General features: G+C 35.2%; 1 protein-coding gene across 5 annotated transcripts in view; it reads right to left on the bottom strand.

The window, feature by feature from the left end:
* RASAL2 (RAS protein activator like 2) overlaps window positions 1-13,362 on the bottom strand; it is a 233,474-nt gene that overhangs the window by 173,273 nt on the left and 46,839 nt on the right. The gene's annotated exons all lie outside the window — the stretch shown is intronic.

Genomic DNA, 13,362 nt, shown 5'->3' with positions numbered 1-13,362 from the left:
CTGGCCTCCCCTACTCCCCAGTGTCTTGTGTCCATTGGTTATGCTTATATGCATGCATACAAGTCCTTCAGTTGATCTCTAACCCCTTGCCCCCCAACCCTCCCCTGCCTTCCCGCTGTAGTTTGACAGTCTGTTAGATGCTGCTCTGCCTCTGTATCTATTTTTGTTCATCAGTTTATAATGGTCTTTATTATCCATAAATGGGTGAGATCATGTAGTATTTTTCTTTCGTTGACTGGCTTATTTCACTTAGCATAATGCTCTCCAGTTCCATCCATGCTGTTGCAAATGGTAAGAATTCCTTCTTTTTTACAGCAGCAAAGTATTCCATTATGTAGATGTACCAGTCACACAATCTTTATTTTCAGAATGACTAAACTACTGGACCAAGATTTAATTATTACATCCTCGTACAACTATCAATTTTTATTAAAAATATTTGGATATATACCATGGCACACAGGCTATTGCTGAAAGTCCTTTATTTATGCCATAATGATGTTGCAATATAATAGTGGTTTTGGAGACTATTATGAGTCATTTACTTATAATAACTCATGGTTGATAATGATGCAGTTGATATCTGTGTAATTGCTCCAGATTTTACAAAGGTAACATAAATCAACATTTGAAGTAGATAACAATATTGCTATGGTTACTTTGCCTTTATCCTGGATGCTTCTAACTGGGTAGTTTATTTTATAACTATTCGTGTACAGGTGGGGTCCCTCAGCTGGGCCGGTGATCAGGGCCGGCCAGCCAGAGAGGGACCGCAGGAGGTTGGCTAGCCGGGGAGGTACTGCAGGAGGGTTCCAGGGTATGTCCAGCCCGTCTCACCCAGTCCCAATAGGCCAGACCCCAGTAGCAAGCTAACCTACTGGTCGGAGCAACTGTCCCCTGGTGGATAGTGCACATCAGAGTGACTGGTCGGACACCTAGCATATTAGGCTTTTATATATATACTAGAGGCCCGTTGCACGAAGAGATTCATGCAATAGGCCTTCCTTCCCCTGGCTGCCGGCACCAGTTTTCCTCCAGCACCTGGGACCCAGGCCTTTGCTCCGGCCACAGCGGAGAAGCGAAGCCTCTTCAGCCTTCAGCCTTCGCTGCTCCGGCCGGAGCCTTCAGTCTTCGCTCTGTGCCTGTGTATGCAAATTAGCTGCCATCTTTGTTGGGATAATTTGCATACTCTCCTGATTGGCTGGTGAGCATAGCAGCAGGACAGTCAATTTACATGTTTGTCTATTATTAGATAAGATAGATTGCTGCCAGTAAATGTGACTGCATATTAAGAGAAATTAGTGGTCCTATCTATAAATCACTGAATCAAGAAAGGAAGGAAGGGAGAGAGGGAGGGAGGAAACAGCTGAGGAACAACACTCAATAACTTTGGGAGAGGGGTGTAAAATTGAGAAATTAGGTACTTTTAGTGAGTCCTGTAGTTCTTCACCCAATGCTATTTAGTTCACATCTAGGCTAATGTACAGATATTTCTAAATACTGAGTGTAATTTACCTTCTAAATTATAATACTCCATAAATGTTTACTGAATTAAACATATAATCAGAATTTAAGTTTAAGAATTTTACTTTTTGTAGCCCTGGCTAGGTGACTCAGTTGATTGGAGCATCATCCTGTACACCAAGAAGGTTGTGGGTTCTATTCCAGGTCAGGGCACATATCTAGGTTGAGAGTTCAATCCCTGGTTGGAGCTAGTACGGGAGGCAACCAATCGATGTTTCTCTCTCAAATCGATGTTCGTTTCTCTCTCCCTCCCTCCCTAAAGTCAATAAACATATCCTCAGATAAGAATTTAAAATAAAAAAGAATTTTACTCTAAGTTTTATTTAAACATGCTTTTTTTAATAGGAAATATTTTAAATAATCTGTGAAGTAAAATTTCTTTAGTGGTAGACTTTTGGGTAACTAATTAATATTGTGCTAAAAATGAAACTATGGCCATCCATTTTGTGCCATGACTATCAACTGATATTGAACTTGCCCTCCTGCTATAATCAAGTAGAAAACCAGACAAAATATAGTAAAGTTTTTTTCAGATATTAGGAAACAGGAAGCATAGGACTGTGACCTCTAGGAGAAGAAAAACATATCAGATAAACCTTATGATAATTCTAGATTTTAAGGTGAAGGCATTTCTGAATTTGGGCACAGGGAGAGGGAACACAGGCAGAACACAATGGTCTCACTGAATTTCAGGAGGCAGAAACAGGAGTTAAGAGAGATTGAGGCTGATGGAATTTGCAGGGTAAAGTACCAGATAAAAGGAAATTACATAATGAAATCCAGAAATCTGTACGGGGATTCCTTTGAGTTATTGATTGCATAACTAAGCTACATGTATCTAGAATTAAAGTTCATTACTATTGGCAAAAAAACAACACACAAACAAGAAAAACTGCTAGGATAAATCCTCACAACTCACTCAGGTCTGGAAGACATTTGAGACTGTGCCCCCACCCTACTCAGTCTAAGAAGAAAAAATCTTGTTTAATACCCAAAGCATGTGTAGTTATCCCCAAAGGATTACACACCGGTAAGTAGGGCAAAACTAGCCCAAAACAAAAAGCCTCTTTAACTTATTTTAACTTTGAATATGTTTTTATTTATTTCAGAGAGAGGAAAGAAAAGGGAGACAGAAACATCAGTGATGAGAGAGAATCATTGATCGGCTGCCTCCTCCACGCCCCCTACTGGAGATGGAGCTCACAATCCAGGCATGTGCCCTGACCTGCAATCAAACCATGATGTCCTGGTTCAGGGGTAAACTCTCAACCACTGAGCCACACTGGGTCTAAAAAGCCTCTTTAGACCCATCCTAACACAGTGTTATATTAAGCTTCAAAACAAAAAGACTGATTCTCAAGAAATGTAAACTCATGCATAATTAAAGACAACAAAAAGCAAAAAATCAACAAGGTAAAATTCCGGATGTCCAAAATCCAATAAAAAATGTCCATGTTAAGAAGTTTTGTAAAACATAACAGTAGAAAAATTAGTCAATAGGTACAATACCAGAAATAACAAAGATGATGATATGAACAAAAACTATAAAACAGCTATTATAAATATGTTTAAGAATTTAAACAAATACATGATAATAAAGAAGAGAAGTGAAAGTTATTTTTTTAAAGGACCAAATGAAATTTATGGAACTGAAAAATACAAATATCTGAAATGAAAAACTTGTGCTTTGCAAGAAACACTGCTAAGAAAACAAGGCAAGTCATAAATTGGGAAAAGATATTTGTAAAACACATATCTGCTAAAGGACTTGTACTCAGTATATACAAAGAACCCTCAAACCCAACAGTAAGAAAATAAATAATCCAATTAAAATATGGGCAAAAGATCTGAACAAAAAAAAATACAGGTAACAAATATGCATATGAAAAGACTATCAACATCATCTGTCATTGGGGAAATTTAAATTAAAACAATAAGATACCACTATACCCCTATTAAAATAGTTAAAATCCAAAACAACTGGCAATAACAATTGCTGGTGAGGATGCAGAATTCCCATTCATTGCCGGAAAAAGTGAAAACTGGTACAGACGCTATGAAATACACTTTGGCAATTTTTTACAAAGCTAAATAGTCTCTCATAGTCATGCTCCTAGGTATTTTTACAACTATTTGAAAACTTATGTCCACACAAAAAGTTGCACTTGGATGTTTATAGCAGCTTTATTTATAATCATCAAAAAACTAGAAACAACCAACATGTCCTTCAATAGATAGTACCTATTCAATAGACTATTCAAGAAAGGAATGAGCTATCTAGCTACACAAAAATATGGATGACTCACCCTAACTGGTTTGACTCAGTGGATAGAGCGTCGGCCTGCAGACTCAAGGGTCCCAGGTTCGATTCCAGTCAAGATCATGTACCTTGGTTGCGGGCACGTACCCAGTGGGGAGTGCAGGAGGCAGCTGATCATGTTTCTTTCTCATCGATGTTTCTAACTCTTTATCCCTATCCCTTCCTCTCTGTAAAAAATCAATAAAATGTATTTTTAAAAATATATATGGATGACTCTTAAATGCATATTATTAAGTGAATGAAGCGAGTTTGAGAATCCTATATAATCTATTATTTCAATTGTATGACATTCTGGAAAAGGCAAAACTATAGAAACAGTAAACAGATCAGTAGTTGCTAGAAGACTGAGGGGGCAGAGATGTTGAAGAGGTGAAGTATACAAATTGTTTTTAGCAGAACTATTCTGTATGATACTGTAATGGTGAACCCATGATACTATACATTTGTCAAAACCCACAGAACTTTACAGCACGAAAGAGTGCACGTTAAAGATACATATTAAAAATAAGTCATTTAGGAAGTCAGGAGATTCCAGTATTAAAGCAGAATGTGATTTTAAAAAAATCTACCTGTAATTTGAATGCGTGACACAATCTCATTGAAGGGGGAGGCACTGGGGGGAGGTGCTATCCTAATTAAGTAACTTCGGATATTAATGGAGTCTGTAAGACTAAAAGTAAGAGAAATTATATATAAGCACTATACTTTAGTTGATGAAATTGTTTCCCACAGGGGATATGATGTAACAATTCTGAAATCCCTATACATGTATATTGGAATTGAACAATTAAGGAAATGGGTGACAGATTGTGGGAGCCAGGTTCTCATTGTCAGAGTGGGAATTTACCAATAAGCTATGGAAGGAAGACAGAATAATCCATGTGGTAAGAGAGAAGAGTTGGAGATATCAATATAAACTTATGTTTCAGCTTATACAGACACAGATGGTTACATTTAGAAATAAATATTCAGTGATATGTGCAGATACACAGGTCAATATGCACACAACCTAAACATTACTCTATCAAGATCTATCAATATTATCAAAAACAAGGCAAGTCTGAGAAACTGTCACAGCAAAGAAGCACTTAAGGAGATACGACGACTAAATGTAATGGAGTATCCTGGATGGGATCTAGGAACAGAGAAAGTACATTAAGTAGAAACTAAGGAAATCTGAATAAAGTATGACTTTAGTAAACAATAATGTATCAATCAATATAAGATATTAATAGGAGAAAATAGGTATGGGGTATATGGGAACTCTGTAGTATCTTTGTAATTCTTTTATAAATCAAAACTTTATCACTAAAATTTATTTAAAGAAATTATAAATACATCAGTAACAAAAGCTGGTTTTTGAGAAGATTAAAATTGAAAAACCTCTAATTAGAATAATTAAGAAAAAAGACACAATATTACAAATGAAATGGGGACATTGCTACAATCTAAAGACACTAAAAGGATAAGAAAATATTATGAATAACACTATGTCATATATTAAATCCAATAAATTAGAAGAAAATGTATATCTATTTATCTGATATGAAAACTGTCCAGTAGACTTAAATTCCAGTGGATTCTTCTCTCCAGCTTCAATTGGTATGTTAATGGTTGTTTATATACAGAGTAACCATGTCTTTTAATAAAGTTCCTATTTTTATTTTTTTAATATTCTCCTGCATTTAATATTTTCCTGCATTGTATATATTTCTATAGTTATAAAACTAAACATTATGATTAGGATAGCAATGGTGCCTTGCTTTCCCTCTTCTTCCAATATCATGGTTTTGGTACCATATAATTTTGCAAGAATGGGAAAAGAAAAGATTTATAAAATTAATAATGTATTTTCTTGTTGTATGTTATTGCTACTCAACTAAACTATATATGCTTTATGAAAGAAGTTAAATATCATTAATATAACTCAGAACATTTCAGTAAAATACATGGCTTTTATATGATTGGTTATAAGCATATAGAAAAACTTTTTAATCTGCCACCTTAAGCATTTCAAAACCACTTATAAAAGGATTTTATTGTAGTGTATCCAAATTAATAAATATTTCATAACCAGCCTCTGAAAAATTCAAGTAGATGTACACTCCTAGATGTGCTCTGAAACTTTATCTCGCCCCCCCACCCCCCGCCCTTGATATTTTGTAAATGCTGAATGTACAATAGCATATTTGGCTTTCTTTTTTACCCCCCAAAATTGTGGGTATTTTCTGTGTCATATGAATAAGAGATTGAGATTTATTGTCTACATTAGCTACTTTGTTGGACTGTTTTTGTGTACAGTGATGTGGTCATTGGTTAAAGTTGGTGTGAATAAAAGTGGTAAGAATAGATCAGTTGCAGGAAGGGTGTTGTCTGAACACAATTCCACTTAAGATGTGGTAACCATTTTTATCATTTCTGTATGCTGTGTGTCCTCTTGAGAGTGATAAAACCATAGCAGATTGCTGCCTATTTTGATAAAACTTGAGTTATCACTTTAGTAAGACTTGTTTTTCTTTTCCCACCTTCAAAATGGTCTCAATTGTTCTCAAATTTTGGTCTTAAAGCTCCTTTCTTCCTCCTCCCTCATTCTTCCTTCCCTTTACCTTTCTTCCCCTCTGTCTCTTCCAACTCTGTCTCCCTCAAGTTGAAGGGGCAGTACTCTCCTATTTTTTTTATCCGGAAAAGAAAAGGAGTATTGTAGAAGAGTACAGTCTTTAGAATCAGAGTGATGTATGAACTTTGATTTATCAAAGACAGGTTACTGTGTCTTTATTTTTTTAATGTTTTTATTGATTTTTAGAGAAAGTGGGGGGGAGGAAGAGAGAGGGAGAGAGAGATCTGCTGCCTCCAGCACTACTGGGGATCGAGCCAGCAAACAGGGCAAGTGCCCTGACCAGGAATGGAACAGGTAACCTCTGGGTGCATGGGACAAAGTTCAACCAACTGAGCCATACTGGTCAGGGCAGTTACTGTGTTTTTAAAAGGCTCAGTCACTGGTGTGCTAGAGCTGGCTCATATTGCTGGAGAGCCAACTATGCCCATCTACCTCTTCCCAAGTCCCCCTTCACTAACTTCATTGGAAGTCAGTTGGTACCCTGAAATCAGCCATAATGGGAGCATTTATACCACAAAAATCAGCAAATGCTACAAATCAGGACTTTTTTTTTAACCCAAGGAACCATTAAGCAGTCACCAACACATCAGGCTCAGTTTCCATGTTTCTCAAATAGAATAATGTCAACCCTGGAAATTTACTGTAAGAATTTCAAATAATGCAAGTAAAACACTGAGCAAAATTTGAGACACAAGACATTTTAAAACATTTGAATCAAATGGAAAAAAATTATCAAATATAAAGTACTCTCACTTTACTACTGTTTAAAAAATTGAAAGTTCAGAAATATCACATACCTTCTTACCATCTTAAAATGGAAGAAAAGTACTAACTGACCATAAGTTTATTTCTATTAAAGATCAAAGAGTAAAAATTATCTGGCAAAATAATTAAATAATTCAGTTACCATTCATTAAATAATTTAATTATCATTAAATAATTATAACTATTATTAATGTATAATTCATTTCAAAGGAATGGCAATATTTAAAATAAATATAAAATGTGATTTGAAAGTTAAGTAATTAAATAAATGTTTAACTGGTAAAAAGGAGGCACACACATACATACATATGTGCTTATATCTACTGAATATTTCTGAGTGATACAATAGTGATTAGCTCTGGAAGGGAGACCTAAGAAACTGGGGCGAGGGAGAAACTAGGATAAGAGGTCGACTTCACTTTCATCATACACCCTTGGAGGTGTTAAGTTTTCCATACTCATATATGACTTTTCCTTTATAAAAATAATTTAAAAATTCAAAGTTAAATGAGATTAATGGAGATAATTAACTAAACTAAAAGGAAAAAATACATGTTAAAATCAGAAGTGAAAGGAAATTAAGATCATTTTCTCTCACTATATTAATGTTAAAAATGAAACAGGTAAGAAAACATTGTTCTCCCAAAGTTAGTAGTCAAGTCAATGACATTAGCTCTAAAATTTAGAACCTCCTTACTGTCAAATGTGCCATGTGGCCCAGCTGGTGTGGCTCAGTGATTGAGCATCGACCCATGAACCAGGAGGTCACTGGTTCGATTCCCAGCCCGGGTTTCAGACTGAATTCCCAGTAGGGGGCGTGCAGGAGGCAGCCAATAGATGTTTCTCTGTCATTGATGTTTCTATCTCTCTCTCCCTTCCTCTTTCTCTAAAATAAATAAAAATATATTTTAAAATGTGCCATGCACTATATGATTCTCACTATCTCACCTTAGCTATAGAAGTGTCAACAGCTCCACAGAACAGTAAAACTTTCCTAAAAGCTTCTTGTGACTCTAGGTAAGCAATATACAGCAATCAGGATTTGACAATAATTTTTACTGATTTGAAAACAGGCAATTCAGAAGCTGAAATCTGGCAAGAATGATTATTTTTTAAAGCAAGTTCAGGAAGGAGCTGAATTTAGCTCACGAAGGAACTAGCTACTGCCTGCAATTGTCCTTGGAAAGTAAATGCCAAAGTCAAAAGGTTCCTGCATGAATCCTTTGCACTGCTTAGAGGCAGAGCAGGAAACTAATTATCCTCTCGTTTAGTATCTGTTTAGGCCTTCTTGACTAACCTAATTATAACCCATCTCCAACACAACCTAATCACTTAGGGAATTTGGTCTAGGAAGTTTAATTTCATCTAACCTATGGAATTCAAACCCTTGGTGCTACCCTGATAAGAAGTCCCCATTAACTTCTTTCCCCGTGATATTCTTACTTGAAAGCATACGTTAGGGCATCATTCAGACTGTGTATGTTAGAAAAATACATACACCTTTGTCTCAGCAAAAATTGAAGAAAAGCTTTTAGAATTTTCCAACTCATTATAGTGGAAACTGTACTAACAGGGAAACATTAATTTTAGATGGCAAATAAAAAGGAAATATGAAGAATATTGGAAGAATCCTGAAGCCAGCTCCCAAAAGATACAGACAGATAAGGGATTCTGTGCTTTAAAAAGACAACTAGGGGGAGATAGCATATGACCTAGATCAAGCATTTAAAGAGAAGGTCAAGAATATTATTGGCATTTTCCAAGAGGAGAAAAAGATTATATGCTAATGCTTTTCTCATATCATACTCATTTATTAGGGGACAAAGATTTTTCTTAAAACTTCTTGGATAACAAGCAAAAGGAAGAGGCTGCATCAAACAAGTAAAATTTTTCCTAATGTTACTGCCTCTCTTGAAAGTAATTTCCATGGGGTATGAACTTTGGTCACATATATGGGAATAAATGAAAGGGAAGGTAAAGAGAAAAGCCTTTCACTTTCTTTTTCTTTTTTTTAAATGTTACACTTGATTACAATATGAAACACTTATTTTTTTTAAAGCCTGTTTGTCATAACTGATATCCTGGAAAGCTTGACTCAATAATTAAAATTCTCCTGAAATGTGGCAGGATTAAGATTCAGTGACAACATGTTAGCTTTTCTTCTGAGTTTCAATGCCATGGTTTCAAAAGACTTAAATTATAAAAAATGGATTTCCTCAATTATAGGATTTTAATCTTTCTTCTAGTCAAAAAGGAAAGAAGTTGTGTGAAAGGTAAGGCTAATCTCAGTCAACCTCAGGGTGTACCCTGTGCTCCAAGGTTCATAGAAAGAGAACTGACTCCTTCCAACTTGTTAAGACTTTATCATGACCTCAGGGACTCCTTTAAGGATTTACTCAAAACTATGGACCATCTGACCAGAAAGAAGATACACACAAATTGTGTAATTTCAAGGAGTACCCAGATCCCAGATTAGGACCTTATGCCCTAAAAAAGAATGACAGATTTATACATTTAAGGCCAAGGAAAATGCTATATTCAGATATATACCATAATGTGATGATGACCTTTTATATTTCATTTATTATATGCATCCTACCATAAAGATCATTACCTGAATGGGTCACAATGCCTTACTAGAGACACACTAAACTGTTAGAACTATTTTCCCCTTGACCTTTCCTCTAGGACAGTGGTTCAAAATAGAGCTAACTATGCACCCCTAGGAGTTTTAGAGTTCTCTTCTCCTCTAACCCTGAGGAGGGAAGAGGGAGAAAGAAACACATATGTTAAACCTCTCAGAATGAAGGGATATTCCCATGCAGAGAAGAATGTACTACCAGACATTTGTGTGAGTGAAATAATTATCTAAGCCTAACACTTAAATCGTTCTACACAAAAACATAACACATTTTTGCACACTTTTAACATACAATGAATTTCTAAGAATGAAATTACCAAATACTGTATTTATTTATTTTTTAATTTTACCAAGGTTATTTACCTTTTGGGAAAATCATGTCACCAATAACAACACTACTTGTATTTTAACCAATGAAGCACAGCTTTATCAATCTGTATTTGAATGTGCCAAAGTCATATGGTGATTCTACATATAGGTGTAAGTACCTAATTATCTCATTGTGTCTTCTAGTGTAGTGACACTTGAGCATTTACATATATTGAAAAACATTATTTTATTCTAAATTACTTTCCTTAAAATGTCTCATTTATATTATGTAAGGTATTATAGTTACTTTTGACTTATGTGAGGTTAATGTATAAATGTATATAATGAAGATATAGATATAGATATACAGATATACACACATCCATATATGAATTTTGTTCCAAGATAAAATAAAGAAACACCACAAAATATTTGCTATAACAAGTGAACAGTGAGTCTCATAGCATTGAGAATCACTGACCTAGGGATAATAATATTAAATTTAAATGGAAAACCTGTCAGACTTCTTCATAAGTAGAATTTAATATTGTTAAGCAGTAGTTTACAGGATTAATTTGTAAGTTAAAGGCTAGAGTTATAGTCAGCTTCTCTTAGACCACAACTGTTTCTGAAAGTTATCTAGGCCATAATCAGAAATGGCCATTCTTCTTTTTTTTTATTATTATTGATTTTTTTACAGAGAGGAAGGGAGAGTGATCGAGAGCTAGAAACATCGATGAGAGAGAAACACCGATCAGCCGCGCCCACACACCCGCCACCGGGGATGTGCCCGCAACCAAGGCACATGCCCCTGACCAGAATCGAACCCGGGACCCCTCAGTCCTCAGGCCCACGCTCCATCCACTGAGCCAAACAGGTCAGGGCCATTCTTCTTACTTTAACCCCTAACACACTATTACCTGGACCAATTTGTAGGTAAACTGAATTTGTGAAATGGGATGGAAAAAACATTAAAAAGGCATAAAGGATTTGCAAATTCATTAGAGACACATCTCTTTCATCTCCTATCAATTTTTCATTGACAACCTCTCCAAACAGGAAACAGCTATTAATAGTTTCTTTTTTGTATTTTTCAATTACAGTTGGCATTCAATAGTATATTAGTTTCAGGTGTACAGCATAGTGGTCAGACATTTATATAACTTACAAAGCGATCCCCCGCCCCCACTGTCTAGTAACCACCTGGCACCATACATAGTTATGACAATATTAGCCAGTAATAGTTTCAAAGTTAGTTAGGCCTTGCCCAGGTTCAGGGCTTGAAAAGGACTTTCATGAAGGAATGGAAAGAGGATAATGATGAACTCAAATCAACAAAACTAAAAAAAGAATAATATGAAATGCGCGCGTGCGTATTCTGCCCCTTCGCACACACACACACTGTGTGCTCATATGTGTGTCTAAATGTGTGTTTAACTGTAAACAAATACTAATGTATGAATGACTAACATCTGAAACCTGAAGACCTGAGAAAGGGATAAAGATAGATCAGAATTCCTGAATTAAAAAGATATATGAAATGAGCATAAAATATGAATGAACATGTCCTTCCCAGAAAAAAAGCAAACAAAATCAACTTTAAAAGTGAACACAGAAGGACCAACTCTAAGAAAAAGAACTACCAAAGAACTCCCCTTGAAAAGTTTGCTGTAAAACAGAAGAAAATATTTAAATAGCTGTGCATGTGAATATTAAAAATATTTTAAGCCCCTAAGTGTGCTTCTAATTAGATATTCCCTTTTCTGATTATACATTTTATTGCAATGGAGGAATTAACTATGACTTAGCTCATTCCACAAATAGCAGCTGTTAGATTTAACTTAGCAGCTTCCTGTTCTTTGCTCCTACCAAAACATGTGTAAACTATATCTTCACATACTTCCAGGGAAAGACCACAGAATTTCTATATCTCAAGATATCTAGTTCCTGGGGCAATTTACTGTATCTTTTTCTATTTTAAAATAAAGAGAGGAAATCCTTTAATCCACTTCATAAACATGTCATTCTCTGGTCAACATTTTATTCCCAATAAAATGCAGGTCAAGAATCTACTTTCAAATGTCTTGGAATATTTCATAGTAACCAAGTAACAACAGCATATTGCCTATTTTTAATTTACCTATTCAGAAATGAGGAGCAGTTTAAACTAAACAAGAAAAGACAAATATAAAGCAAATCAGGGTGAAGAGGATGGGGAAGGACAAAGTCACACAGTAAGGATTTTAAGAGTGGAAATAAATGTATTCATAATCTCTTAGCCAAACTGTTAATCTATTTTAAACCTTCCTTTCTTCCATGACATGTACTTCTTTAAAATATAAAGTGGAATGTTAAGAAGGCAGCACTCTGGCAAGCATAAATACTTTAGTAACTTTTACAAGTTGCTTTTTGGAAAAGCCCACCCACCTACCTCCATCCCATTTTAAAACTGTCTCATAATTAAATACTATAGCCTTCATTTTAAAGGTTGAAAATAGAATTGTAACTGTTCTCTACATTCAGAACTCAGCATATGGCTAAAAACCCTAAAAGGCTAATTTCAATAATAGAATGGTTGAGAAAAGGCACAAATGTGAGGCACAAAATTGAAGAGGACTCATCAAGTAATAGGTGTGACATAACCAGAACCAATAAGACTTCTGCATGTCTCTTGACTTTTCTTCCTTTAAGGGTAAAAGATAAAGATCATCTCTTGAATCTACTATTCCATTGTTAACATCCTCATTAAATACACAAAAAGGGAGGCAATCAGTATCAACTGTAATGGTTAAAAAGAACCCCTTTCAGAAAATGAATTCATCCAAGTAAATGAACCTACTAAAAAGTGAAGCAAGCCCTTCTCTAAGAAATATATAAAAATAAATGAACATTCACCAAAATAAGATCTTCTAATAAGAACTGTTACCCAAGATCCCTTGAGTTTTTGTTAAACTGTGAATACAACCTGTCAATCATAGATGGAAGAAAAAATAACCATGATAGTTAAGTAAGACTTGGAGATATTCAACTATAAGAATAGATATTGGGGTGTTTTAGTATACACTGGATAAGAAAAAGGGAAGTAGTCAAAAAGATATGGAAAATTGACAAATGGCACACTGTTAAAGGATGAGTAAGTAGACAACTGTGCATATATCAATGTTAAAAATAATTTAAGTGTTAAAG

The sequence above is a fragment of the Myotis lucifugus genome, unplaced genomic scaffold, assembly GCF_000147115.1.
Source record: "Myotis lucifugus unplaced genomic scaffold, Myoluc2.0 scaffold_54, whole genome shotgun sequence".
NCBI lineage: Eukaryota > Metazoa > Chordata > Mammalia > Chiroptera > Vespertilionidae > Myotis > Myotis lucifugus.
Note: the sequence above shows the minus strand (reverse complement) of the source record. Positions and strands in the feature narration are given on the sequence as shown.